The following is a 25,839-nucleotide window of genomic DNA, read 5'->3' as shown; positions in this document are numbered from 1 at the left end:
TGCTTTCACTTACTGATTCACTTTGAGGCAAAAATGTTTTACCATCAGCATGAAAGAATACGGCTGAATGTAGAACATACATTCTGAGCACCGCTTCAAGGACCACCAGTTTACCTTGTCTCGCCTGCTGCCTCCTACACGTTTCGAATACACACACAAACACACACACACACCTATTGTGATTGCTGCCCTGTTCTCCCCCTAATTGGCAATTAAACAGTGCCCACAAAGCAATCAGGCAATGGCCGGGACAGATGTGATGCGGAGAGAGGAAGGCTTGTTTATAATTTTTCCCAACAATAACTTTCAGCTCACTTGTAGAGGAGATGAATCATAATGAGGTGGATTGCACACGAGTTGAGTTTGTTGCTTGCTGTGGGAAAGTCCGCTTGTTAGGTGGCATCCTGTAGATGGTGACGATGACAGAGGACAAAATCTGAACGCCCGAATACAATGTGAAACCTGGTGTTACCTTTGGCGAGAGCTAAAAAGTTGACAATAATGGCACTGTCAACACACAAGCACAACAATGCTTATCTTATTAAACAATGCTCAAGGTTGTGATGATAGAGCTGTATAGAATTGTGTGTGTGTGTGTGCGTGTGTGTGTGTTATCTCATAGAAAGACAGGCTAGTTTATTTCCGTTCCTGCTCTGCTTAGTATTTTTAGAGCTTACGTTTTTCTTTGAAGTTATTTTGAATTGTGTTGCGCGGATGGGTGTTAATTAGGAAACAGTCATTAATCGTAGGCTATGCATTAGCGAGACTGGAGCTTAAGCTGCTACTGAAGAATGGAAACTTCACATGACTGCGCTCCACTTAAACACTTCTTTGGGAGGGAGAAGCAGGGGGAAATTTATGCTGCTGTCAGTTGCGCTCGGTCCCGGTTTCTGCCTTCATGTTGGTGAAGGAATGAAAATAATGAAGCAAAGAATAAACTGAGGCTTTGGAAAAATAGATACAGACCTTTAAAATGGATTAAAGTCCATCTGAAATCAAAATGCATGGCTTAATTCATTATTTACTCCAATTATTGTCATAACATGGGTCAAGTTTTTAACAGTTTTGGTCATTTATTCCTCCTATAGGCTGTCAAAACTTCAGTAATTTTTTTTGGGGACATGGTGTCATGCTTAAAAGAACTATGATGGGGACAGAAACATAAGTGGATAACAATGAGACAGGTTGTAAACAACCCAACAACTACTGTAGACTATCAAAACCCCTTTGGAGGGAACTGCTCGAGGGAGTGCACCGCAATGTGCAATATCTCCAACATTTTGGATGCACTCCCTTTCGTTTTTTGTACAGTGCAATTCCATACAAAGTTGCGAATGGTGTGAATTATGCAATGAGTTGAACATATTCAACTTGAGCGGTCAGTTTGCGTGTGTTGCAGGGCTTTGCAGAGTGCTGTGTGGGTACGACCAGGCAGAGCGGAGGGAAAGAGCCGCTGACCACCAACTGACAGCTGCTGAGCACCAGGGAGCTCTGGAAGAGAGTGCTGGAGGCAGAGTCGGGCCTCCCGGCGGAATAACCTAAGCATCCAGAGTCACACGGGATTCTGCGGTTTACCAGAGGAGGGCTCAGAGTGTATTTTTTCAATTTTTTGGGATTAAAAAGTGGATTCAACCTCACTCTCGCTTCTGTACCTGTCTGGAGCAGCAAGCCGACGAGGTGCCAACCTCCACTGTCAGATGTTGGAGTGTATTATCAGTCTTTCTTCGTCCATGTTGACTGATGACTGGAGGGGAAATGTAGTTCAATTCATGATTGTACAGAGGGGAGAGGGGAAACAGTGAGTGCTGAGTTCAGTCAGAGGCTGAACCGAACACAGACACACAGACGCACACCCTCGGTGCCTGTCGTTGCTTGCTAGCTTCCAGCTAACGTAGAGTAAGATATTGTTTTGGGGGGTAAATAAAAACAAATTATCTCTCACTCACATGAGCAATGTTTTGGCCTTTAAATCGTGATGGATTTTCACAACAGGCAGATTTCTTCCGAATAGGTTTGACTAACCTGGTATTTTTAGCAATGTCATTGCATTCCGAGACCTCAGCGCTGGGTGAATACAATATTTTTATGTCCAACAATGTTGGTCAAACCTATATAAAAGTAAGATCTAAGGTATAATACTTTGGGATTATCCTTCAAGGCATCTCCTGCTTGTACATATGCTTCCAGAAGTCAAATATTGAAACTCGAAAAAATAAATTTTCTGCAATTTAAAAATTGTGCATAGCACCCACAGTTTTTGGGGAAACTGTCACAATATCCTGACAGTTGCCGTTGAGACAGATATTCCATGAAAAAATCAGGTTCCTCCAGATCCTCCCAGTGCTCCCAATGGCACTTGCAAGAATCCGCCACGCCTGAACAAAAACAACCAATCAGAGCCAGTTGATCGCCGGGTCGTCAAACTTTATATATATATATATATATATATATATATATATATATATATATATACGCTGCACAAACAAGTGCATTTCAAGTGATAAAACGGCAAGTGATTCAAAGAGCGAGTCTACCAATGCATGACAATGTCTTGCTTTGAGAGATATTACTGGCTCAGTTGTCGGAGTCGTCTGCCTCTGAAGAATGCCGAGGGAATCATCATCATTCATCACTGATGTTTATTCTTCAGTCATTTTTCATTACTTTGCAATCAGATGCTTTTTCTCTCTGTTGGGTATCTCCCTTTTTATTACTCATTTTTAAGTCATTCATTGTTTTGTTCACCAAAGGCTGAGTGAGAGAATAGTCCTGATTTCTTGAGACATTTCGGTGAGTTCAGGCAGTGATGCACATGAATGTAAAGGTTCTCCGACTCAAAAGTGCTTAAAGTAGAAGTTTAGCCGAAAAATCAGAACATTCTCTCAGGGATTACCTTTAATCCCTTTTCACGTAGAGCGTACTGGCAAATGTACCAATATGCACAGGTCTGACGGCTTCTCTAGTGACATTTATCACATCTCTGTACCCATGGCAGGGAATTTGAGTTAAATCTCACATTAAAAAGACTATGACCACACTACTTTATGTTATAAATGTCACGAAAACTCAGTGAGGGCATGTTTTGCATCACTGTCTAGGGTTTTTGCTCTCCTCTGCTTTTCTAGTGGTATTGGATGTCTTTTAAAGTCTCTGCTGCCTTTGAATTAGATGGGGGAATATTGATATTAAAAATACCAGGCAGTGTCAAGAATGCAGAGCAAAGTTGAAGCTAACTTTCTGCCACAATCAGGCGGATCCCTTAGAGAGGCCACAAATCTCATTTCCTATTTTCCACCTCTGTGGCAAGATACCAATTCCGACATCAAACAGCTCCCTCTTGGGCTCAGCAATACCGGTGGAAGGATAATAGTGGAAAAACAACATCACACAGGAGGAGAAGGGAAACTGCTGTGTTCTTAGAGAATGACCACTTCACACTGGCCATCTTCATTATGCAAGTGAAACTGAAAGATATATATTCCAGATAAATTCCTTAAAAACCTTGCATTTCCTGGACCTTAATTGAATCCAATGACACAATTTTACATATTTGAAACTAGGTCACATGAGACATCGCCTGAAAACCAAAAACGTAACAAAGTATAAGTCAGAGTAGTCAGACAGATTGAGTTACTAAAATGGTATATAGGTTATGTTCAATCATATTTGGGTGCAAAGAGAAATACAGGACCATTATGGCCCTCCTCTCTGAGCGGAAATGTGTGTGTGGGGAGGGGTGCCCCCCCGAGCTTGATGAGGCCAAACGTAGTGTTTATATGCTGATGAACATGCTAAAGTGGGTAATCAACTGTGTGTCGCAGGAGAGCGGCAATTGCCGCTGATGAAAAGTGACGGCTGCATGTTGATTGGGTAGGTCACACAGACTCCAGAATCCCTGAGGAGGGAGGCTGAACGCAGTACCGTCCCCCCTATCTCTGACATAACTGGGGATACTGGTCACACTGGTGTGCATAGCGGCCTTTACAGCAGTGTTTTCTATCAGCAAGTGTATCTTTCCTCTTTACCGGCATCTGTAATTGTTTTGAGTGTCTGTTTTATTGATGGGTAGGGACGTGCACACATATTGGTAATAACAGTCTGAGCCCTGAAAAAAAAAAAAAGATTATTGGCCTAATATTACTGGTGTTGTTGTTGCTATTGTCACTCCTGCTAAACATGTAAGAAGCAATGACACCATTGTCATAAATGCTGCCACTTTTTCGCCCCTATACCTCTAATGCTTTGTGTATTAATGAACCTGACGTAAGCTGTTTTTTGTAGGTGATTTACTTAGTTTACTTAAGTTAATGTACCCCTAGGACCACGGTTACATGACTGTTCTGTCCTTAATGAGCTGTCATTATTTGTTAATTGCTGTCAAATGCACTGAAGGGCAAAATCTTTAGTCAGCTGCCAGCTGGAAGCAACCGATCGCTGCACCTGTCAATTAGCCTCCTATGTGTATTCAAAAGAGCACGCAGGGCACAAAGTCCATAAACAAGCTCATTTTGATTTTGAAAAACAATCAAAGACAAAATACTTTTATCTGCATTTTCAATATTAACTTGTCAATGTGCAAGCCCAGAGGACAAAACCAATACTGTAACACAATAAGTCCTGTTGCTCTTGCAAGTTTCAGGTGTGCATTTTGACCAGCAACACAATGATTGGCTGACAGAGACACAGCTTCGTGACAAATCAGCAATAACCCAGTTTACAAAATGAATAAATTCATGAATAAAAAACAGCAACTAAGGGATGTTACAAAAATCGAAATGGCCCCTGATTGGAGCAAGGTTCCCCACCCCTGGTCTACACCAACATGACGCAGGAGGTGTTGGGTGAACGGTGGCATTAGTGGTCTACTGCATATATTAGGAGGGCGGTTCATATTTCGTGCATTGGGAGGGGCATGATCCCGCTGCCCCTGCAGCAACTACATGCCTGAATATTAGCTTAGCATTTTACATGTATAGGCTAATTGTGGTGGGTTACTGAGGTTAATGCATTTTTTAAATGGTTGGGTCATGTTGTCACTGATGACAAATTGGTAATGATAGGTTCAGCCACTAATGGTAAAGGGATTGAAATAGGTCGACTGCTCTGCCTGTTAGCTTAATTCACATATTCAGACACGCATGTGCGCGTGTGTTCTTTGCCCCCCACTGACCTGAGCATCATGTCTGACCCACGACACATCCACAGGCCTCTACAAAGCTCATCTGTGCGTGTGAATACATATGAGGTGATAGGGGATTGGAGTAGAGAGGTGTCCTGTTTTTATAACTGAACTTTACCGTCCATCTTGCTGACAGGAAACTTTTACATTAAGAAGAAACATGAGGGATAGAAATCCTTCAACTGCCCAGTGGACACAGAGCTATGTTCCTGTGGTGGTGGCTTGTTTAAGGTCCAAAACATGCAGAGTGTTTTTTTTTTTGTTGCTTTTTTGCAGTGATTAAGTTCCCAACTGCCCCTATATTTCCTTATTATTCATCTTATTTCCTTATTTTTCATTTCTGTGATATTCAGACTGAAAATCACATTAGAGGAGAGAATCATTAACAATTTCCCCTTTCCGCACTGCCTTTTACTAGATTTACTTTTATCTAAAGGGCAATTTAATCGGAGGAGGGAAGCTACTTTTATCCCCCAGTGCCCCTCCTCTCTTTGTCTCTCTTATTTTTCCCCCTCACCACGCTTTGTTATTACACGAGGATGCTTTGTTCTGTTAGTCCTCTGCACACAGAGGAAAAAGTTCCGGCGAGCGAGTTGGCGAGTCTGCCGCCTGACAGACTCCTCCTGATGTGACGTTAAATTAATAAAACAAATGTGGTTTGCCGAGATAGAGCACTTTAAAGGTGGGAAGAGGAGGGAAGCAAAATCCTCTTCCTCCACCTCAATTGCTTCGCCGTTGTCCTTTTTTCTTTCTCTTTGGAGTATGTGCAGTTTAATGTGTGTTTGAGAGTGTGTGAGAATGTGTGTTTGAGTGCCTCACCTTCACAGAGTTTAAATCCTCCAAATCCTTCTCTGTTGGACGGTGGCCTGTCTGGCTGTTCTACGGTACGGAGATGATTCCACCCAGCAGCAGCTGCCTGCTGTAGTTTGTGGAAGAGTTCCAACACACACACACACACACACACACACACACACACACACACACACACACGCACACACACACACACACACACATGCACACACACACACACACACACACACACATACATTAGAGCTTGCAGACTGTGTGCCAGGAGTACAAAACAGCCATTTTTCCGCAGATTATTTTTCTGGAATACAGAAGGTGTTGCTGGATTTAAGGCGACTTTCTGCCTCCTTTCCAACTTAATGACATACCTGCGCATCTGCAGACATGCTTGTGAGGGCACACTTGTACACAAGCTGACCTTTTACGCTCCCTCATTAAAAAGCTCCAGCATCCCACACACATCTATCACCTGGTGATCAGTGAGCTGAGACCTTCAACCTCACCTCTCCCTGGTGGGAGGGTGGGGACCGCAGCAATCAACCCCCTGCCTGCCTCACATCCATCATACCTGACCAGCACTGGGTGGTAGATATACAACAGGCATGATCACACACTATGACACAAGTGCCTTGATGTGACTCACGCCCCTACACCCAAACTCCCTCCTCAGAGAATACACCAACGCCTCTATTGCAATAATTTCTATTATTTCACCCAGAGCCCCTGCCTGCACACACGCACAAACACCCCTTTTTTGTCCACATGCAGACTCTGCCACTCCCAGCTGGAGACCACCCTGGCACAAAGTGGTTGACGCTCATCCCTGATGGAAGCTGAAAATTGATGGGACGCGTTTCCCGCACACTTCACAGGACAACAGCATCGTGGGGACACTGCCTCACGCAGCTTGCTGTAATTGGATGTTCTTGATGGAAGCTTTCAAATCTTTTGAATCTGATGCGCTTTACTGATGCATATGAAAGCTGCAGTAATGGAAGAATAAATGTAGGCAATTAGTCTAAATGTTATCACACATTATGTAAAGGTCATATTGAATAGTCAAAGGAATAAGTGTCCATGGGTATATTACATTTTTTATCCCATGGATAAATAAACATGCAGCATTGCTTTGTCTTCCCGTTCCCCATCTACCTTTCAGCCATTACTCATGCACATTTGCATATGGAACAGTTGGGAGGCGCTGTCGGTGTTCTGTGTGTGCGCTCGTACTGTACATGTGTGGATACGCTTTCATTTATGTCCAACAAAGGCTGACTGAAGAGCTCCCCGTTTCTCCACTTCGTATTGATCCGTTAATTGTGCCGCTTAGGTGTAAACATGAATCAATGCTACGGTGTTGCAACAAACAAGGCGCACAGGCTCTTAATTAATTACCCAAAAATAACAAGCTGGGCCCCCGGTGGAACAAACAAAAGGGAGAAAGTGGTCCAAAGTTACGATGCTAGAATCAGTTGGGATGTTTGAGCTACAGGAGAGTTCTGTCAGAGTACCTAATGGAATAGTCTTTCATGTGGGGATGTGAAATTATCTGCTAAAATAGCGTGGAAAAGTGCATGTTGGTTGCAGAAAGCAGGCATTTAATTTCTAGTATGCGCCACATGGGACTGAATTCATATTATGTGTTACTGGAGAAGAAATCTTATGCACGCTTTCCAAGTGCTGACATCTAATCATGCACACATATATCGAAAATATTGTTCCAGAAGTAGAAACAGGCTATCTCATATTTATACATGAACATCCGGTAATAAAGAGATCAATTCCCGGCCTGCAGAGGGGGACAATGTGTCAATGAGGCTGCTAAAGAGGTCACAGTAAAATATCTGGTCAAAGGCAGGCGATGGAGTGAGGCATCATGGCTCGCCGCCTCACACTTTCATGTTTATAAAACAGCTTCATCATTTGGTGACGCTATTATGTCGATGCTGTGATCCTTTTTCCCAGCAAAGCGACTTGGTATTAAAGTGTTTCATTCAGAAACAGACATTTGAAGAAACACAAAAGCCCACCATTGCACATCTTCGCTTCCACTTTATCAAATCACGTCACAGTTCTGAAGGAAATGTCGATTAGCATAAAACAGCCTCTAATCCTTTCCCTGACACAAGCTCTCCTCCACGAGGCATCAAACCTTCATCGGGTTCTTAAAAAGACAAAAAGCTGCAGATTTATTTTTGCTCGAGACATTTTCTTTTCTTTTAACACACTCATTGCGTGTTTTCTTCCATTGTCCTGTGTTTTTAGTCTTATCTGTGAAAGGCTTTTAAGTCTTCAGCTCTTTGTTCTCTGCTGCTGCCATCCTAATCCGCACTTGCAATTAGTGCAATGAATAGTGAACACCCTCTTGCTCTTGATACTTCCTGTCACTAGTTATTTTTTAAAAGATCATAAAAGCATAAAAAGTTGAAAAAAAAATCAAAACGGAATCACAGTGGCTTTATTCAGCTTGACACCGATCAAATGAAACATACTCTTTAATGTCAAAGTGAAGACAAATCGCAAGTACAAAATGATTGCTTGCAAGAGCTCTGCCCGCACGAAGTTCATTTTACTCACGTCAAAACAGGAATCTCCCTCTTGTGTTAAAAAGATGACGGGTTAGCATGACAACAGGTCTATTAACTGCTGACAATCTGTAGCCTCCAAGGCTGCAGAATGTTGACCCTCCTCCCTCAAGGAGGGTGCTGGAGAATAAAGGCAACCTTGACTGTGGTAATTACAGGCCACACATCACTACCCACCAATTACAGTGCAATATTTTGATTAGTTTGTCACTGCAAACAGGAGCAAAGGCGGTTCACAGCCATAACAAGAAGGAGTCTGTGAGGGCACACACAAAAGTAACTCAGAGGATTACAAACCCCGTAGGAGGGAAAAGCAAAGCCGTAACAACTACAATACTGCTACTACTACTACTGCAGTACCAATACAAAGAAAAACCACAATATTTGTGTTAGAGAAGGACAAACTGGGCTTTTCGACGTGGCACAAAGAGAGCAAATTGTCGCTGAAGAAATTTTGTTATATTTGCTATGTTTCTTTTTTCAATTACGTCAGCAGCATAATCGCTGCCTGCGATCAAGCTGACATGTTTTGTGTGAAGGAAGTGCTTTAGTTTTGTATTGTGCAGAAGCTGCAGGAACACGGTCTGGGTAGATCCTGGGGGCAGGAAGAGCATTAGAAGTGGTTTGGCTGAGCAATAAAAGCACTTTGGTTAAGTTTAGGGAGAGACTGTGTTTTAGTCAAATGTCAAAACAGTAAAAAAATAACATACTGCAAGTCACTGCAGTTGCTTTCTGTATTAAACAAACCAAGTGCTGCCACAAGACTACAAGAACTTTACTCAAGCTTTAGTTGCCGCAAGTGGATACTGTACTGCAAAAGAAAATTTGGCAAGAAAATGAAATGAAACACTTTGCACCTTGCCAGATAGGTCTCTTTTAGAAGTTTTTCTGTGCTCCAACAAAAGAAGAAGAAACTCTGGGATCTGTGGCTGTTGCAGGCCTGTAATAAACCCACCCCATAATTTCCTTAACAACACACACTGCAAATTAGTTATGAATCAACATAATTTCAAGGAAACAGGATTGACTTTGACGTGCAGGGTAAAATGCACTGTTACGGCTATTCTTTTCAACTGTAACTGCTTGGAAATAAGGGGAGCATCATTCTGCCATCATTATCAGTGTTCTCTCTCGACTGGGGTATGGTTAGTTTACACCAAATTTTGGACTAAAAAAGAAGAAGCTTGCACTCAAACGCGTTGGAAGGGAGGAGAATTGCATTTGCGGCAATAAAAAAAAAATCATCAGTTACACCTCTTCTCAGAGTCAGTGTCCCTGTTACTCTGACTAATCCATAGAACGTGCTCTCCAGAATTCATAGGGTATTATCCTAGGTAATATTTGATCAGCAGAAAGTAGCTCCAATGTAAACTGTTCACAGCAAGGTCTGCAGGTATCAGGAAACTTGGGCAAATTAAACCAAAAGGACAGTATTTGCATGGCTTCGCAGCAGTAGTGGAAAGTGAAAATGTGTTTGTTTTTTTTCCAACCTTTTAAAGAAATTTATCAGGCAATTGACATTGAAGAAACAGCCACAATTTACATATAAATATGTACGGACGGACACACACACACACACACACACACACACACACACACACACACACACAGTGTGCCTAATGCCTGCCAGGGATAGTGTGTGTGTGGAATAGGAAAAGTACTGTGATTGGGGTTGGAACAAGGAGACAGGGGGTAAGGTTCTCCTCAGTGAGGAGAATTGGTTTGACCATTTCACACACCTTTAACACACACACTCTCTCTCTCTCTCACACACACACGCGTCACTGGGAAGACACAAGGGACTGAGGCTCAACCTTGGGAGGAAAAGCTTAAATGCTGGTTGTTGGGCCAAGAGAGCAGATGAAAACAACATCCCTCTAAATCAGTTGCTTTCCTTTCTGTCAGCCTTCCTATCAATCCATCCTTCCCCCCATGAATTCCTACTCCTGCCCTGCTCTCAATCCTTCACTCTGTCAGCTTTTCCAGCCATCTATTTTGGAGTTGTGTTTCACTCTCTCCCTCTCTCCCTCCCTCCCCCTCTCTCTCTTTGCATGCAATTCCTGGCATATTGTCCCCTGTCCCAGATGGCGGCTGATCTGGAAGACGTCTCACTTCGCTCCCCACATATGGAGCCCCTTCACTGGGCAGAGAGGCTCTTGATCCCCCCCCAACACACACACACACACACACACACACACTCCAGCCCCCTCCTCCTTGCCTGGCTGGGATGAAGCCAACGCCAAGATCAGGTCCCTGCAGAGAACACTTCCCTCTCAGCGGGTGGCCAGGTACGCCAGCACCAGGAGGCTGGGCTGGAACAACACACACATACATCCCACTCCATTTCATGGTAGGTATGGGCTACACGTAGTAGCAGATCCATCCCGTGTGGCACGCTGCCACAGTGTGAAACGCCAATTAACAATGCTCATTTTCCCTCGTTTCTGAAGCCATCTGATACCATTCCATTAGAATATATATTACTTTAATAGATTCAATTTCATGATTACACAGATAAATATGAGAGATCTCTCCGGTGTTGGAATAGTCATCAGCTGCGATACGAGATATATATTAAAATTTTCCACCCTGTGCATATAGACGACGTGATGGATGTACAAGATTGAATGCATTGGTTGTTGCTGTGGGAGTTCATGGGAATGCGCTCACAATCGGTTTTCTCGCAGCCTATTAAAATCCAGCAGCACAAAGGGCTGACTTAAACGGATAACTAACATGCTCGGTGCATGGGGACAGGATGCACAGCGTTAGCAAGAAAAGACTGTGGGCAACAGAGAAGGAGCGAGCGGCTGCGAAGACATTAGACAGGGAGCCGGGGACACAAATCGAGCCGTGTTCATAAAGTTTTACTGGGATGTAAAATTTGCTGATTGTTTATTATCCAGGCGAGAGGAGTGGAAATTGGCCAACAAAGCCACTGTGAAGAGCACTTATTAATTGCTGTGTGCTTTGTTACCACCATGGGTGTAATGATCAAGTGTGGATTGTTTTAATCAGGCTCGGCATGATCTGATGAGCTCTGAAAAGTTGATGTTACACACTGATGGCTTTCTGTAGGAATTAGCACTCGCGAGAGGTAAGAATTAAAGAGAGGAGCCGCAAAAAAAAACAATAAAAATCAAAAAGAGGGGGATAAAAAAAGGTGAAACTGGAAGGATTGTGGCGACGGGAAGTTGCAGGGAAATGAAAGTGTGGTGCACTGATTGAGAAAAGGCACACACAGATGAGGGTATGGCTCATACTGTCACTCTCTCTCTCCTACACACACACACACACACACACACACACACACACACACACGGACTGAGTGAGCAGCAGGGCTGTGGAGTGTAAGCAGGTGTCCTATGGGAGAGAGTGTACCATTAGCAGATCATTTCCCTCTCCGCTCCAGCAGGCCCTCCTCTATCATACCTCCGCTGTCAGCACTGCCTCGGAGGATTACTGAGAAAGAGAGAGTGAGGGAGGGGGGAGAGGGAGAGACTGAGCAAACGGGTGGGAAAGGAGAGCAGAGTGTGAAATTGAAACTTGCATAGCCCCTATGTGCCCTCAAAACTGTGATTATTACCCGGTAGGCATTTTTTTTTCCCAAACCATATTCCTTCTGGGAAAACATAACCAGAACATAATGGACACTGTGGAACTGGATGTCCATATTTACTGTACGGTCTTTTGACCAGAGGCTACTATAAAGTAAAAATGGTCAAGATCAGATATAGCTGGTGAAAGACTTGGACTGAATTTCAAATGCTTGTCCCCAGACAGACAGCAGACACTGCTGAAAAATGTTTCCGTGGTTTGTTTTGGCAGAGGTGGTCAGTCCGTGACACCTCCCCTGATCCTTGACCCTCCGTGCCTCTTGAGAGCTTTGCAAGCTGGGGGCAAAGTGGTGGCCTGGCTGGCAACGAGCCCACCGTCATCAGAGATAAGGACACCACTCGGCAGCCGAAGCCCAGGGACGGAAGGAGGAGAGGCTGCAGAGATGGAAGGTCAAACATGGAGCAGGCGGATGGATGAGGGTAGAGAGCGGGGTAACAAAGTGGGAGGAGAGAGATAGAGGGAGGTAGAGGGAAGCCCAAATTCTACTCCATCAGCTGCTGGATGCTACAAACGTGTACATGTGGATATAGAGATATCCCATGGGGCCCTTTACTGTGACATGAAAGCAGGCTGCAACCGTAGCAAACTATAAATAACTGTGATAAACAGGGTTGCACAGCCCACATTAACAAGCTAGGACACGGATGGAATCACACACATACAAGTGCACTGGACATATTGTACACATGTAGTCATGCATGCACCCAAAAGAAGAAAACCTATCTTATGTATGCACAACGTGTTACTTTTTTGCTGCATCAGTGCACAGACTCCTACATGCAGTCCAGTTCATTGAGATTTCTATTGATATATTGTTATTATATTCATATTCTGCACAATTTACATCCATAGTTCAGTGTCAAGGTTACTTTCATGTTTATACTTCATCATACACTGTTAGGAGGCTGAGATTCCAGTGACTCTGATGCATTTTAAGATACAGTCACAACAGGAGGCACAATAAACGGCAACAGCAAACAAACAAGCATTTTGTAAAACTGACGCAACATTGAGGCAACTCGCTGATTACGCCTCTCAGCGATCCACAGATCGAAAACACTCCGACAAAAAGGGTCATCGACAAAGATTCACACCATCCACTGCAGGAAAAATATGAGAACGATGTTTTCACTTTTCAAATTAGCAGCCGATGTCTTTCAGAAACACGCACAGACAGGCGCCATCTTGGCTCCAGTTTATTCTGTGGAGTCTCGGGTTTCAAATGACACCTCACTGACCAATCACGATCTGCCATATGAAGCCTAGCAACCAGAGAAGCCAATAAGAGCCTGAGTTAAACATGAGGGCCTTGTTCTCTTCTACCGAGCGAAGATCGAGACAGTCGCAAATGATTTGGCAGATAACTGAAGGTTCAAAAAGCCAGTTAAATTCTGAACACACTGATAGGCCATTTCAGTGGATTATATACAGCCCCGGTCACCTCAAAGCACGGATTTCAGCAGGAACAGGGATATTACACATGGTTTGAAGTGATAAATATAGCAAATGGCCCCAATATAAAGACATACAGCCAAAATCTAAGTTAATTTAAACACAAGATACTTGTGCTCAAAAAGAGGATTCATTCTCAGTGAAGAACCTTGGAGCTCTAATCTGCCTCTATACCTGCCAAAGAGCAGTGATTCCTAACACGTCTCTGGGGGTCATCAGGTGGAAACCTCCCTTCAACAGTGTTTCGCCTACTTAGTCCCACTACACCTCCAGGAGGTTAGGCAGTGAACTCCGGCGTCCCAGAGTCACCCCCCCTAGTGCCAGTTCACACTGCTCCTACACAATCCAAACAGCACCGCCACGTTCAACTGACCCAGAGATGCTCCAGGTAGTGGCCAGTACCGATGCTACCATTTAACTATTGCTAATGCTACTGCTAACCGCTAGGAAGAACAGAAGAAGACAATACAGTTCCGATGCTACCATTTAGCTAATGTTATGTGCTAACCGCTACCTGCTAAGAGGAACAGAAGAAGACAATAACGCTAGATTCACCTATACTGTTAATGTTAATTGCTAGCTACCAATACTAACTGCTAAGATACTATCATACTCTCACCGCTTTAGCTATTGTTAGCTGCTACAATGCTACCACAGGCCTAGATGCCACATGTAACTGCCGATTGCCACACTACCATCATCTACCCCTGCCTCTCACCAACTGCACCAAGAAAAAGCGGGGTGGGAATACAAACCCTGGTTCGGGTAGGGGATAGAAAATAAAGAGGTAGAGTCAAAAGATGAAAGTAGGGATTGGATACAGACCCTTGTTCGGGTAGGGGGTGGAAAATTTAGAAGGTGCTGAAGGTGGAGGCCTAAACCACAGACTAGATTTAACAGCCTCTTCTAACATTTCCTTCAAGAAGCAGCAAACCCTACCATTTCCTTCAAAAAGCAAACAGAGCAGGATAACAAACCCTAACATTTCCTTCAAGAAGCAGACAAAACAGGAAAACAACCAAAAAGATCAAAAAACAAGCCAACTCTGTGTCTTACCACGCAAACTCACCTGAACAGGCCGCATGGTCCCAAAGAGAGACTCTAGCTGGCCACACCCCCACCTTATCTAAACTTCCTGGTTCTCTTCCTATTGGCAGAGCGAGAAGATGGGGCGGGGAAAGCAGAGCAGAGGAGAGGTGTCTTGTTCAGACTTTAACCTCTTCTCTTGCCGGGTTAGGCATGCATGTCCTCTGCCTGCCCCCCCACTGTCCCTATTTCACCCCCCAACTACTATTATTTCTCCTGATCCATATCCACTGACTAGACCTAGCAGCCTCATCTGACATCTCCCTCACTGTCTTTCTTAAATTTTGCCCATGCACTCCCAGCTCCCTCAACAGTGAAACAGCTGACCCTGCAACAAAACCTCTACACCCCACTTCAACCGGACAGACCCTGGTCTTCCATCCCCTCTGCTCAGATTCTGTCTTTAAATCTGCATACTTAGTCTTCTTCCTTTCATAAGCTGCCTCCACTGAATTTTCCCAAGGGACTGTTAACTCAATAAAATACACAGTCTTTTTACTCATGGACCATAAGACAATGTCTGGCCTCAGATTACTATAAACTATTTCCTGGGGCACAACTAGCTGTCCTCCCAAGTCGACCTGCATTTGCCAATCATCAGCCCCTACCAGGCAGCCACCTCCCTGCTTTCTCCCTGACTTAGCAGCTCTATTTTTCTCCCCCTCTCGAACAAACTGCACATCTAACCTCTCCTTTCTAGAACTTCCAGAATTCACCTGCTTCCTTCTCTCCTCAATGCCTGCGGCTAAGCTTCTCAGCACCTGATTATGCCGCCATGTATACCGGCCTTGTGATAAGCTAATTCTACAACCTGACAAAATGTGCTTTAAACTTGCTGTACCTGAGCAGAGTGGGCACGATTGATCGCCCTGTACCCAGAGACTTAGGTATCTAAGTATAGGTACCTTAAATATGAACAGAAAAAATATTAAATTTCATGAATATAAATGTAGATGTATATAATTGTAGATAAATAAAATGTGCCCTTTTTTAGAGAATGCCTTCAAATGCCATTAGAGAAAACATTCAGCTTCTGTGGTGTGGTTAGCAGTTTTTGTTGAACTTGGACTGGTGTAAGACTTCATGCATTGTTCCCATTGTGTTAACCAGCTGATAAGGCCCAGAAATAGTGATCTGCAAGCATCTATTTGGAATAAAATACTCAAAACGAGTTGCATTTTGGGTAATGTAGGCACCAGACTTGTAAACCCTCTTGAAAACTAGCAATCATATGTAATTTGCTCCCCAGATAGTCATATCCTGACTACTGTACCCTGACTACCTCTTCTGTCCACAGGACATGTTGTGTGCTAATGAATTGCAAATAGCATTCTGCTCCGGGACCCAGCCAGTGTGTTTTGCATGGATATTGCAGAAACAAATTTGAAACTTTGTTTAACATAATCTGTCATTTTGCAGATTTGTCTAATTCCAGTGTCTGGCGACAGGTTTGTGCAGTCGGACATAAACATTAAGTGACAGGGTTTGCGTTATTGGTGGCTATGTCCACACGGAGAGAGCAGTGTGGTGAGGGAAGAGGTCTCTGAATGACCTCGGCTAAAAGCAGAGGTGCTGTATGCAGCCTAAATACTCTCCTGTATAGAATTTGACCTTGGATGGTGTTCTCGCAGGAGATAAGAAAAATAACGGCTTCAGACAAATAGCCTGTATTATATTTTGAAAAGCGGTTCCAAAAAACCCAACAATATATCACGTCTTCAGTGCTCTTCCTCTGACAAAGCCCCTTCTGTCAGAACATCAATGATATGATGAATTAATGATTTGTGGGTTGTCAGACAACAACGTCTCTTTCACAGCCAGCTATCGATGAGCTATCTTGCAATGAAGGTAAATGATTAGAGGTGGAAACCGCTCTTGTGTGGAGTCACAGAAATATATCACATAAAAGAGCGATACGTCTTTATCCGAGGCTTGTTCTTCACTGTTTGAAACATGCACCAAAGAAGATTGCCTAATATTTTTCACTGGAACAAAAAAAAAAAAAATCATTAAGAGGGTAGAGGAAAAAGTCATTTGTCATTCGCATGAGCCCCTCAAAGCAAATAGCTTCAGAAACTCCGCAGAAATACAATGAAAGAACACTCATCATTATGGAGCAATGAAGTTAAAATGTAATTTAGATGACAATCCATCCATGCTGCATTCTGGTTGGTGTAATCTGACAACTATCTGCAAAGAGGTCAGCCAATCAGAAGTTGTTTTGGACAGCCACTCCTTGAAACAGATGCTATTCTGGGTCTTCTGGTGGAGTGAAATTTCCCTCCCAGCTCTGACTGCTGCCTAAGGCCTAGCTTGGAGCCTGCTGTAACTATGGTAGACTATTTCCGCCCCAGTGAAACAGACAGAGGGAATTGCAGCGGCACCTTGATCTCATATTCAACGACTGACTCAAGGATAACAAGAAATCACAGCTTTGGATTCTCTTTAACCTATTTAAAATGTCCAGGGATGCAACAACATATGCAGTATGACACCAAATTACAAAGTTAACGGACGAAGGAAACTATCCAACTGTCCTTCCTCCTGATACGGTGGGAATAATGCAGACAAGACTGCAGGTGCATAGCCACATCTGCCAGTTCAGGTGCTGGATGCCATGTAGGGTCAGTGCTGCCAAGGCTGCCCTGACAGACAGAGTGGCTGTCCATTGAGGGGATGCAGAAATAAAAGCTTCGACCCGGATCAGTGAAGCATCCGACACACTAGCCCGAGCTCTTTGGGTCTCTGAGGCAGGAGCTGCCTTACTGTCACTCACTGCGTGGACACACACAGTCGCAGAAGAGGCAGGAAAAAATTGCGTTTATACTGCAACACTGACACAAAAACAGAGATCTGAAGAGTCTGAAAACCTGTTTTCTCTATCAGCTTCTTGCTATGATTTACGAGATCTGACATGAACACACTATTTTCTGCTAAAGTTAGAGCAGTTTTTTTTTTATTTGAATTGCAAGATTTCAGAATCCAGAAATCCAAAAAGACAAATTTTGCTATACAATGCTGAAGAAATGACAGAAAATAATGACCAAACAGACCATCTCTCCGTCGTTCCCTTGCTTCTTCTGACTTAAACACATCTGAATTAAACATCATTCCAGTTTTGGATCATCTGTGCAGCAGGATGATGCCTGTTGCTCTTGAATATTAATATTGTAGAGAAATTCTTAATGTTCTGAAACCAAGTACCCAGCAGCTTCAAATTTACATCTACAAAATAGCAGGATGCACAAAATCCACCACAGTGGGAAGAAGGATCTGATTTGCTAGTAGAAGCTGAAAAAGAGTCGGAGTGAGGCGAGCATCAGTGAGGAGCACGGACGTGAAAACACGCTTCGTGTGTGTGAAACGCAACAGAAACAAAGCGCAGTGTTAATGTCAGCACTTTTTTTCCCCCTATTTAATCCCTTCATCTTCACCCTCTCTGTGTGCCCCCCCCCCCAGCTCTCCTGGTTGGCCAGGCAGATACATGCTACCCAGGGGGGCAGCAGGGGTGTTGTGCCTCTGCTGTGAGATAAAAGCTGGCAGCCTCCTCCTTTAATCTTTCCATTCCATTCTTGAACATTTTCCCTCCTTTTCAGCCACCCCTCCCTCCCCCGCCTCACCCCCCGATTTATGAAACTTTTATCAGTGTGTCGTTTTGATTTGTCATTTGTTTCTGCCACGGACACTTAGTGCTCGAATTCCCAGACCTGTTTCTCAATCTGCCCGTCTTTCGATGTCTCCGTCCCCTTTTCCCCTCCTCTCCTGTCTTTTGCTGTATGTTTCTTCTCCCCCGTTGTCCCTCAGCTCTCATCGTCACAATGTTTATACGATTTTCAGAGTGGATAGGAGGACCCTGGGCAATCTCTGACTCAGCCAGACTTTCATTTTCCTCTCCCCCATACATCAATCTGCAGCTCGCTTTGTTTTTGTCCAGAGAGTTACAAAAGAGACAGCTCCAGCCAAAGCATATTTATTTATTTTTTTAAATAAATTTGCTTGCCCGAGCCGGGGTCGGGTGTCAGCAATGAGGGGACACTGAAATGTTATTTCTTCTTTACTTTCTTCCTTCCCTCGCCATTTCACAGCTTTCATTGCTTTCTCGGGCCCAGTATTGTTCAGCATCAAGTAACTTATAGTGTGAACTGTCATTGCGTTGATCTCACTGTGTGCCTTTCTTTGAGCTCTTGTAAGTGATGGGTGCTCATCATTGGCTGAGAGAAAGAAATAGTTGATTTCAGGGCTCCCCTTAAATGTTCTAAGCTGTGAGAAAGTGTATGTGCAATTTTAGAAATTGTAATTATACTGCCTGAAAAATACCTAAAAAAATAATACTTTTTTGTTTGCTGATTATTATTTATACTGAGGAAAAAAGCTCAAACCCTCATGAATCATGAACAATCAAACAAGACTGTCACTTAAGTCCCACATTACACTCACCTCTGTGTTCAGTCACTGTGGATGATTAGGCCCTTTCTCAGGATTGGGTGGGTGTATACGGATCGTGCTTGACTGACATTTCCTCCGCTCTAGTTGAAGTGTCAAATGAAGAAAGCAACATGCAAGTGGTTTAACCAGTAAAAATACTGTTGTCACGCAGCTGACAACAAAATTGGACACAACCTTTTGCCTCTCTTCAAAAATGACTGTGTTTTCTGTATCTCAAGATCGTGTTCAGGAGCAAACACAGTAAAAGATCATTATAGTAAACGTTCAACATTCAGCAAAAGTCTACAGCAGCCATGTCCAAACTATTCCATAAAGGGCCGTGTGGCTGCAGGTTTTCGTTCCAACCAAGGAGGAGCGCACCAGGCTGGACTCATTTAATCAGCTGATCTCCCCTTTCAGCTGATAACTAAGGGATCCCTTGATGTTGATTGGTTGGCCTGGTGTGCTCCTCCTTGGTTGGAACGAAAACCTGCAGCCACACGGCCCTTTGTGGAATAGTTTGGACATGCCTGGTCTACAGCCATGCTAGTGGCTCCATAAGGGAATACTCGGCACAGTGGTAGTGGGGGATTAATGCTAAAACACCTTAGTTTAGCATGCTAACATCTGCTAACGAGCACTAAATATAAACTACAGCTGAGGACGATGGGAAAAAAAAGTTTGACCAGATGATGGCGCTATAGAGGACAGGTCAGGGCATCAGCAAAGTCTCATTTTCATGCCAATCCATGAAACAGTAGTGGAGCTATTATAGTCTAGACCAGTGATGCACTGACTGACCAACTGACAGACTGACATTGCCATCCGTACAGCCTTGCTGCTAGCATTGCAAAAAGCTGACAGCATATGTCACAACTCATGAACTCAGAGTCATCACAGCATGCACACTCGCAAAGCTGCGAATGGCACCACAGTGGCACATCCCGATTAACGTGACTAACTTGCATGTTTCAACCATTTCTTTTAACTATGTGGGGGTTTCAGACTCAGCACAGTTACCTGCAATGTGATGTCAGTCCACTCAGTCCAGAATCGCGGTCCTAGCTGTAACACAGACGGAGGGGTTGCCATCAGTAGCAAGCTCCACTTCGTCCAGCTTTAAATCTTCCAACTAATATGATTTGTGGGCAACGTGCTAAATTCAATCAGGGATCTCTCTCTTTTTATGCTGTGGAATTTGCTGAAAGAAGAGAAACAGCTTCACAGTACAAAGAGGATAAATCCATATTATTATTGAGGAATAAGGCTTGTGAGGCATGTCTTGTTGTCTTTCCCTTTAATCTTTGAGAGAGCCATGAATAACTTCATGTTATATGGTTGACAGAAACTGTGGTTGACTTTTATTCGATCTTATATTTGATATACCAGATCTGAGAACGATTGCTGCTCCATGATATCCTGTTTATTTTTTTCCCCTAAACATTGAAGGAATGACCAGCCCACATATTCAGGTATTCAGGCCCTCGCTTCTTCGGTACCAAGCTTTTTAGCAGCTTTTTAATTCAGCTACTTTGAATCTAAACTTATACATCTCATGGACATGGTCTGGAATACTTTGAATATGCTTCAGAATATGAAAGGAAATCATTTCTGAATGATTAATGTTTTCTACCAGCCTGCATATTTCCATTTTACCTTACATACTATATTTGAATTTGCTTGCAGCGATCAAACTCTATGGGACTAAAGTATCCCAGTACGTGCATAAGATCCATACTAGACCCTCCATTGCAAATGTGCCACCTTTGATGGTTTATTGTTGCCCACGGTCCTCTTTATGAGCATGACACTGAACATCTTGCTGCAGTATTCACTTTGTTTACAGAAATGAAGACAGAAGAAAGAAACTCATTAACGGCTAATACTGGCAGCAAGCAGACAAGGGAGGCTTTTGCATTGATTGTGGAGGTGTGGAGGTTGATGCACATCATAATAATCAGCCATGCAAAAGTTGCACACGTGTGTACCCGTGTGAAGGTCTGGTTAGGATGTGTGGGATGCAGAACAGCAGACAGACATTGTGGCTAACAAGCATAGGCACTCCTAATCAAGGCTTTGCTCACTGCTCAGTTACAGCATAAGGTCATCTGTGATTGATTCAAATGAGAGGAAGCATCAAGCCATTCCTTGCGTGTCTTTAAAGCCTAAAGGGCTGTGTGAGTTTAAGGATACTTGTGTGTATACATTAATATGGTGCAGTTTAGAGTGCTCTGCATGTAATGGGCTGTGTGGATTACACAATTCATCTGAGATTTGACAAAGGCCAGTGTGTTACATGTTCGTGATTCATATTCTTCAAGAGGGCAGCTGCAGAGAGGAGTGTGCGAGAACAGCTGCACAAGCGTTTGAGAACATCCTCGAATCTGTGGGTGTTTTGGAATCAATACGTCTTCCAAATCAAAGTATTTCATGAATGTGAACCACTGTTACGCTGTGACTTTTTTCATACCAAAAGCTGTTTTGTTTTGTTTTTTTTTCTGTTAAATTCATCCACAGGTTCGGTTCAAAGCAGTTCATCTGCTGCTTTCAAGACTTAAGTTTATGAATAAAAGCTAAAGCATTCAAAGCCGAGCAATTCTGAAGTGAATTGTTCTGCATGCACACAAGGTTTATGCGTCTTTGTAGTGTTTGTACAAACTACAAAATATGTCAGAATCTATGGAAAAAGCTCTTTTTTTTCTACAAATTGTCAAAGAAAAATTGGCTCTGAGTATTCTGATCAGACTTTATGTTCCTCCCAAAACACATGGAACGTAATGTTTACAGATCCTTTATTAAAACAAAGTAGGACCTAAGTATGATTGTATATTGAATTTGTCCTTGTCAGGTTTTAAGAGAATCCTCCCCAGTAAGTCTAGTGAGTTCTACAGATAATGTGAAAACAGCATCAATATGCCATCCAAATTGCACCAATTTGTAGATGATCCCTTTGAAAGACCGGCACGGCAGCACTTTGTGATTGAATGAATTCCAAAAAGCCATTTCAGAGGAGCACAAACCAGATGACAAGTGATATGATTCGATAATATACATCAGGGCTTATTACACTTATGAATTTTCATCGGTCTGGAGCTGTGCAACACAACACTCTGACATACATGAGTCAATAATTGAATAAGTTCGACAGCCCATCATATAGCCAAGCTAAAACTACAAACATTGTGCAATAGCTAGCAGCTGCAGATTGTATTTTCAGCTTCATGCCTGCTTTAAGGGTGCATTAAATGAAAATTTCTGCCTGGTGACAGCATGTTTTGGCCAAAATGCACGTGGTAAGCAGACTCACCCTGGCTCACACCTTTGATTTATTATCAGAGAACCAGATATTTCCTAACACAGCTGTTAATCATCTCTACTGATTCACATGGGAGAGTTTCATTCTCAAACCATGGAGGGGCTCCAACTATGAGTCACCTCATATTGTAGCGGGAGAAAGTGACTTCCAGATCCAGGGGCTCCCGAAATAGCTCTTCCCACTTTGCAACTCTATTAACAATAACGTCACTGTCACTGACTGATGGTGACAACTTGCATACACACAGGTGGCTCAGTGTGGCCTCACAGTGTGCAGTCTGTGTCACAGTTTATACACAAGTGCACAGACGAGTGCTGGTATGTGGGTACGTTCAACCACACTACGCTCAAATGCAAAAAGATGACCTGACCAGCTTACTAATGGATTTTCACAAAAGGTTAAAGGGAACCTTCAAATGTTTAGATGCATGAAGTACATTTTGAAGTAATTTTCTCCCTCTGCATCTCTTTCTGCTGGCCGCATTAAGGTGTGCAGTCTCCCTCACAGGACAAGCAAATTATCAAAACCTAATCTGAAAGAGGATCCAGCAGATCTAATAGAAAGCAATGTCGCTTTAATAAACCAAATAACTAACTTAATTAACTTTCTGAATGGATGGAAAATTGTTTTGCAGGGCTTTCTGGCTCAGGCAGACTCAAAGTCTCAGGATGATCAACAGCAGTTGAGTCAATAACGGTGCCTGAAATGAGACACCGGGTCAATATTGGAGTTTACTCGACTAACAGTGGTACATCAGTAGATAGAAACTGTACAGAGCAGCCAGATTTTGTAGCAGTGATCTCAAACGACTCTAAAGTGTGTACAGGACAATAACAGAACAAGCAGCGCTAAGATTGAGGGAGCCAGGTGAGTCATCCTCATACAAGCTACTTAGAACTGACTTGAACACACGGGAGTCAGGAGTTTGCAACAGAGGTGGGGACCTGCAATCATTGGCCATTTAATTAGAGAATGAGAGGCTACATATCAAAATCAAATTTTGCTCTGAACAATTACCATTTTAATGACATTCACCTTTCTCTGTGCTCAGTTTTTTTGAACCAGAGTATCAAGGGTGTCGGGGATTTTGGAGCCCACTCTGCATGCTAGGTAATTGCAGCGCCTACAACCTTTTCAATGTAGCAGATTGAAGTCTAAATGAAGCTCTGACCTTCAATTTTCTCTCTCTTCATCAGTTCCTGTTTTTCTCTAAGTGCCTTGATTTCCTCAAGGTTCCTCTATTTTCCTCTTTATTTTCCTCCTCCCTTTCATTTAATCAAAGCCGCTGTTTCTTTGTTTCTCATCTCACACCACATGCTTCACATCACTGTCTTTGATAAGATGTGTCCACACTCCCCATGGTGTCTGATCTGTGGCTTTTGATTCTTAATTGAAACACACAACGCAATACCCAATTAATCCTCACAGAATATATTGGTCTACTTTATATTTATGCTTTACAATATATCTATCTATCTATCTATCTATCTATCTATCTATCTCTCTCTCTCTATATATATATATATATATATATATATATAGATATATATAGATATAGATATATATATAGATATATAGATAGATAGATAGATAGATATATAGATATATAGATATATAGATAGATAGATAAAGTATGTTTCCTTAAAGGGGAAGCAGACTCGTGAATATGAATTAGGGTTTTATAACACAAACATGAGTGGGCACACTTGACAGTTTTGAACATAATGTTGCTGCAAACACAGTGGTGTTAATGTTACTGTCCACACACTCGAGAAACACACATCTAAACACAATTGGCAGCAGGCGTCCATTAGGCCTCCCTCGGACTAATCTCCCATCTCTTAGTTCAGGTTTATACTGGGGGCAGTGCACAATAGGCTCCCTAATTCTCTCTCATGTTAGCTCCACAGACAAGAAAACAGTGTAAATAATAGAAGAGCTGGACCTGATCAAATGCACTGGTCTTTTAGTCCTACTCTCGACAGTTGGAGCTGTTTGAAAATTAGGTGATTTAATCTGAACCTCATTTCACATTGCGTTCAAACATGCATTGTGTTTTAATGAGTTTTAATTAAGGCTTTACAGTACATTTATCACCGTCCCCATGATAAACGATGGCTTTCAAGCCAAACCATGCCTCTCTGGTTAGTGTGCTTTTACTGAACCGCCATACAAACACATTTCGCCGTTTCTAACTAACCAATTTGACCAACCCTCTGGCTTTAGGTTAGAGTGGACCACATCGAGGCGATGGCAAGAGACGAAGAAAAGAGGAGAGAATGGAAAGTAAAGCAAGGAAACAGCTCATTATTACAGCTAATGCTCTTGAGTCACTTATCACTAAGTAACAGCACAGGTGCAGGCGAGCCATTATAAACAGTTGCAAAGTGTGTTGGGATAATGAACGTGCCCCTACAGACCCCCTTTGCTTTCTGGGGACGCTGGAAACACCTGCAAAGGCAATTACAGACAAGGAGCAACAATGCACACGATTCAAGAGTGTTCACGGCACGATTTCTAATTAAACTGTAGGGCAGGGGGATTGGGGAAAAAATCTCCATCACATTGTGTTATTGGACAAACAAAACAAGGACAAATGGACAGTGGGAATTGTTAGACAAGGAGCCGACGAACTCCCACTTCAGGAAATGATCAAAAAACAAACAAATTTTGAGGGCATATGCAGCTCCCTGCTCGTTCGCTGTATAATATCTTGGTGGCTTAGAGCTGTTGTTGTGCTTCCCCGAATGTACTGTGTAAAATGCTGTTTACTTAATTTGTTTTGAACCTTGGAAATTATGCGAGGTGTATTAATCCTCAATATGTCCATGCTCAAATGTGCATTTATGTATCTGCAAAGCTTTGTTATGTACTGATGTAGCACAGGCGTGTTTAAAACAGATCAGATTTCATACAACCGGCATCTTATTGTCTGATGGGTACTTAAACACAAACAGTCAGCTAAGCACACACTATTATTTTAAAGGCATTTTGATAACACACAGACTTCACCTTACGACACATCGTGTGAGAGCTTCCCCTAAACCAAACCACGCATTTTTGTTGGCTGCTGGTGGTAGCTTCATACTTACTGTGCAGACATGAGAGCACATAATATGGTTTCAAAATGATCACCTTTAAGGCTGAATGGATACTGCTGGATTCAGAGCTGCACAGCCTGTGAAGCCAACATTAATGTTAGCTCCAGCAGCTACATGATCGAGCTAATGCTAACTATTTCTTTAAACAAATCCAAAATTGAAAAAGAAAAGAATGTGAACTGTGATGCTATAAGTCAAGCTGCCCATTGTGGTCAGACTGAATTCCTTGCACAATTTTGACCCACTCTACATACCGTAGTTCTGTACATA

The sequence above is a fragment of the Chelmon rostratus genome, chromosome 16 (assembly GCF_017976325.1).
Source record: "Chelmon rostratus isolate fCheRos1 chromosome 16, fCheRos1.pri, whole genome shotgun sequence".
Taxonomy (NCBI): Eukaryota; Metazoa; Chordata; class Actinopteri; order Chaetodontiformes; family Chaetodontidae; genus Chelmon; species Chelmon rostratus.
Note: the sequence above shows the minus strand (reverse complement) of the source record.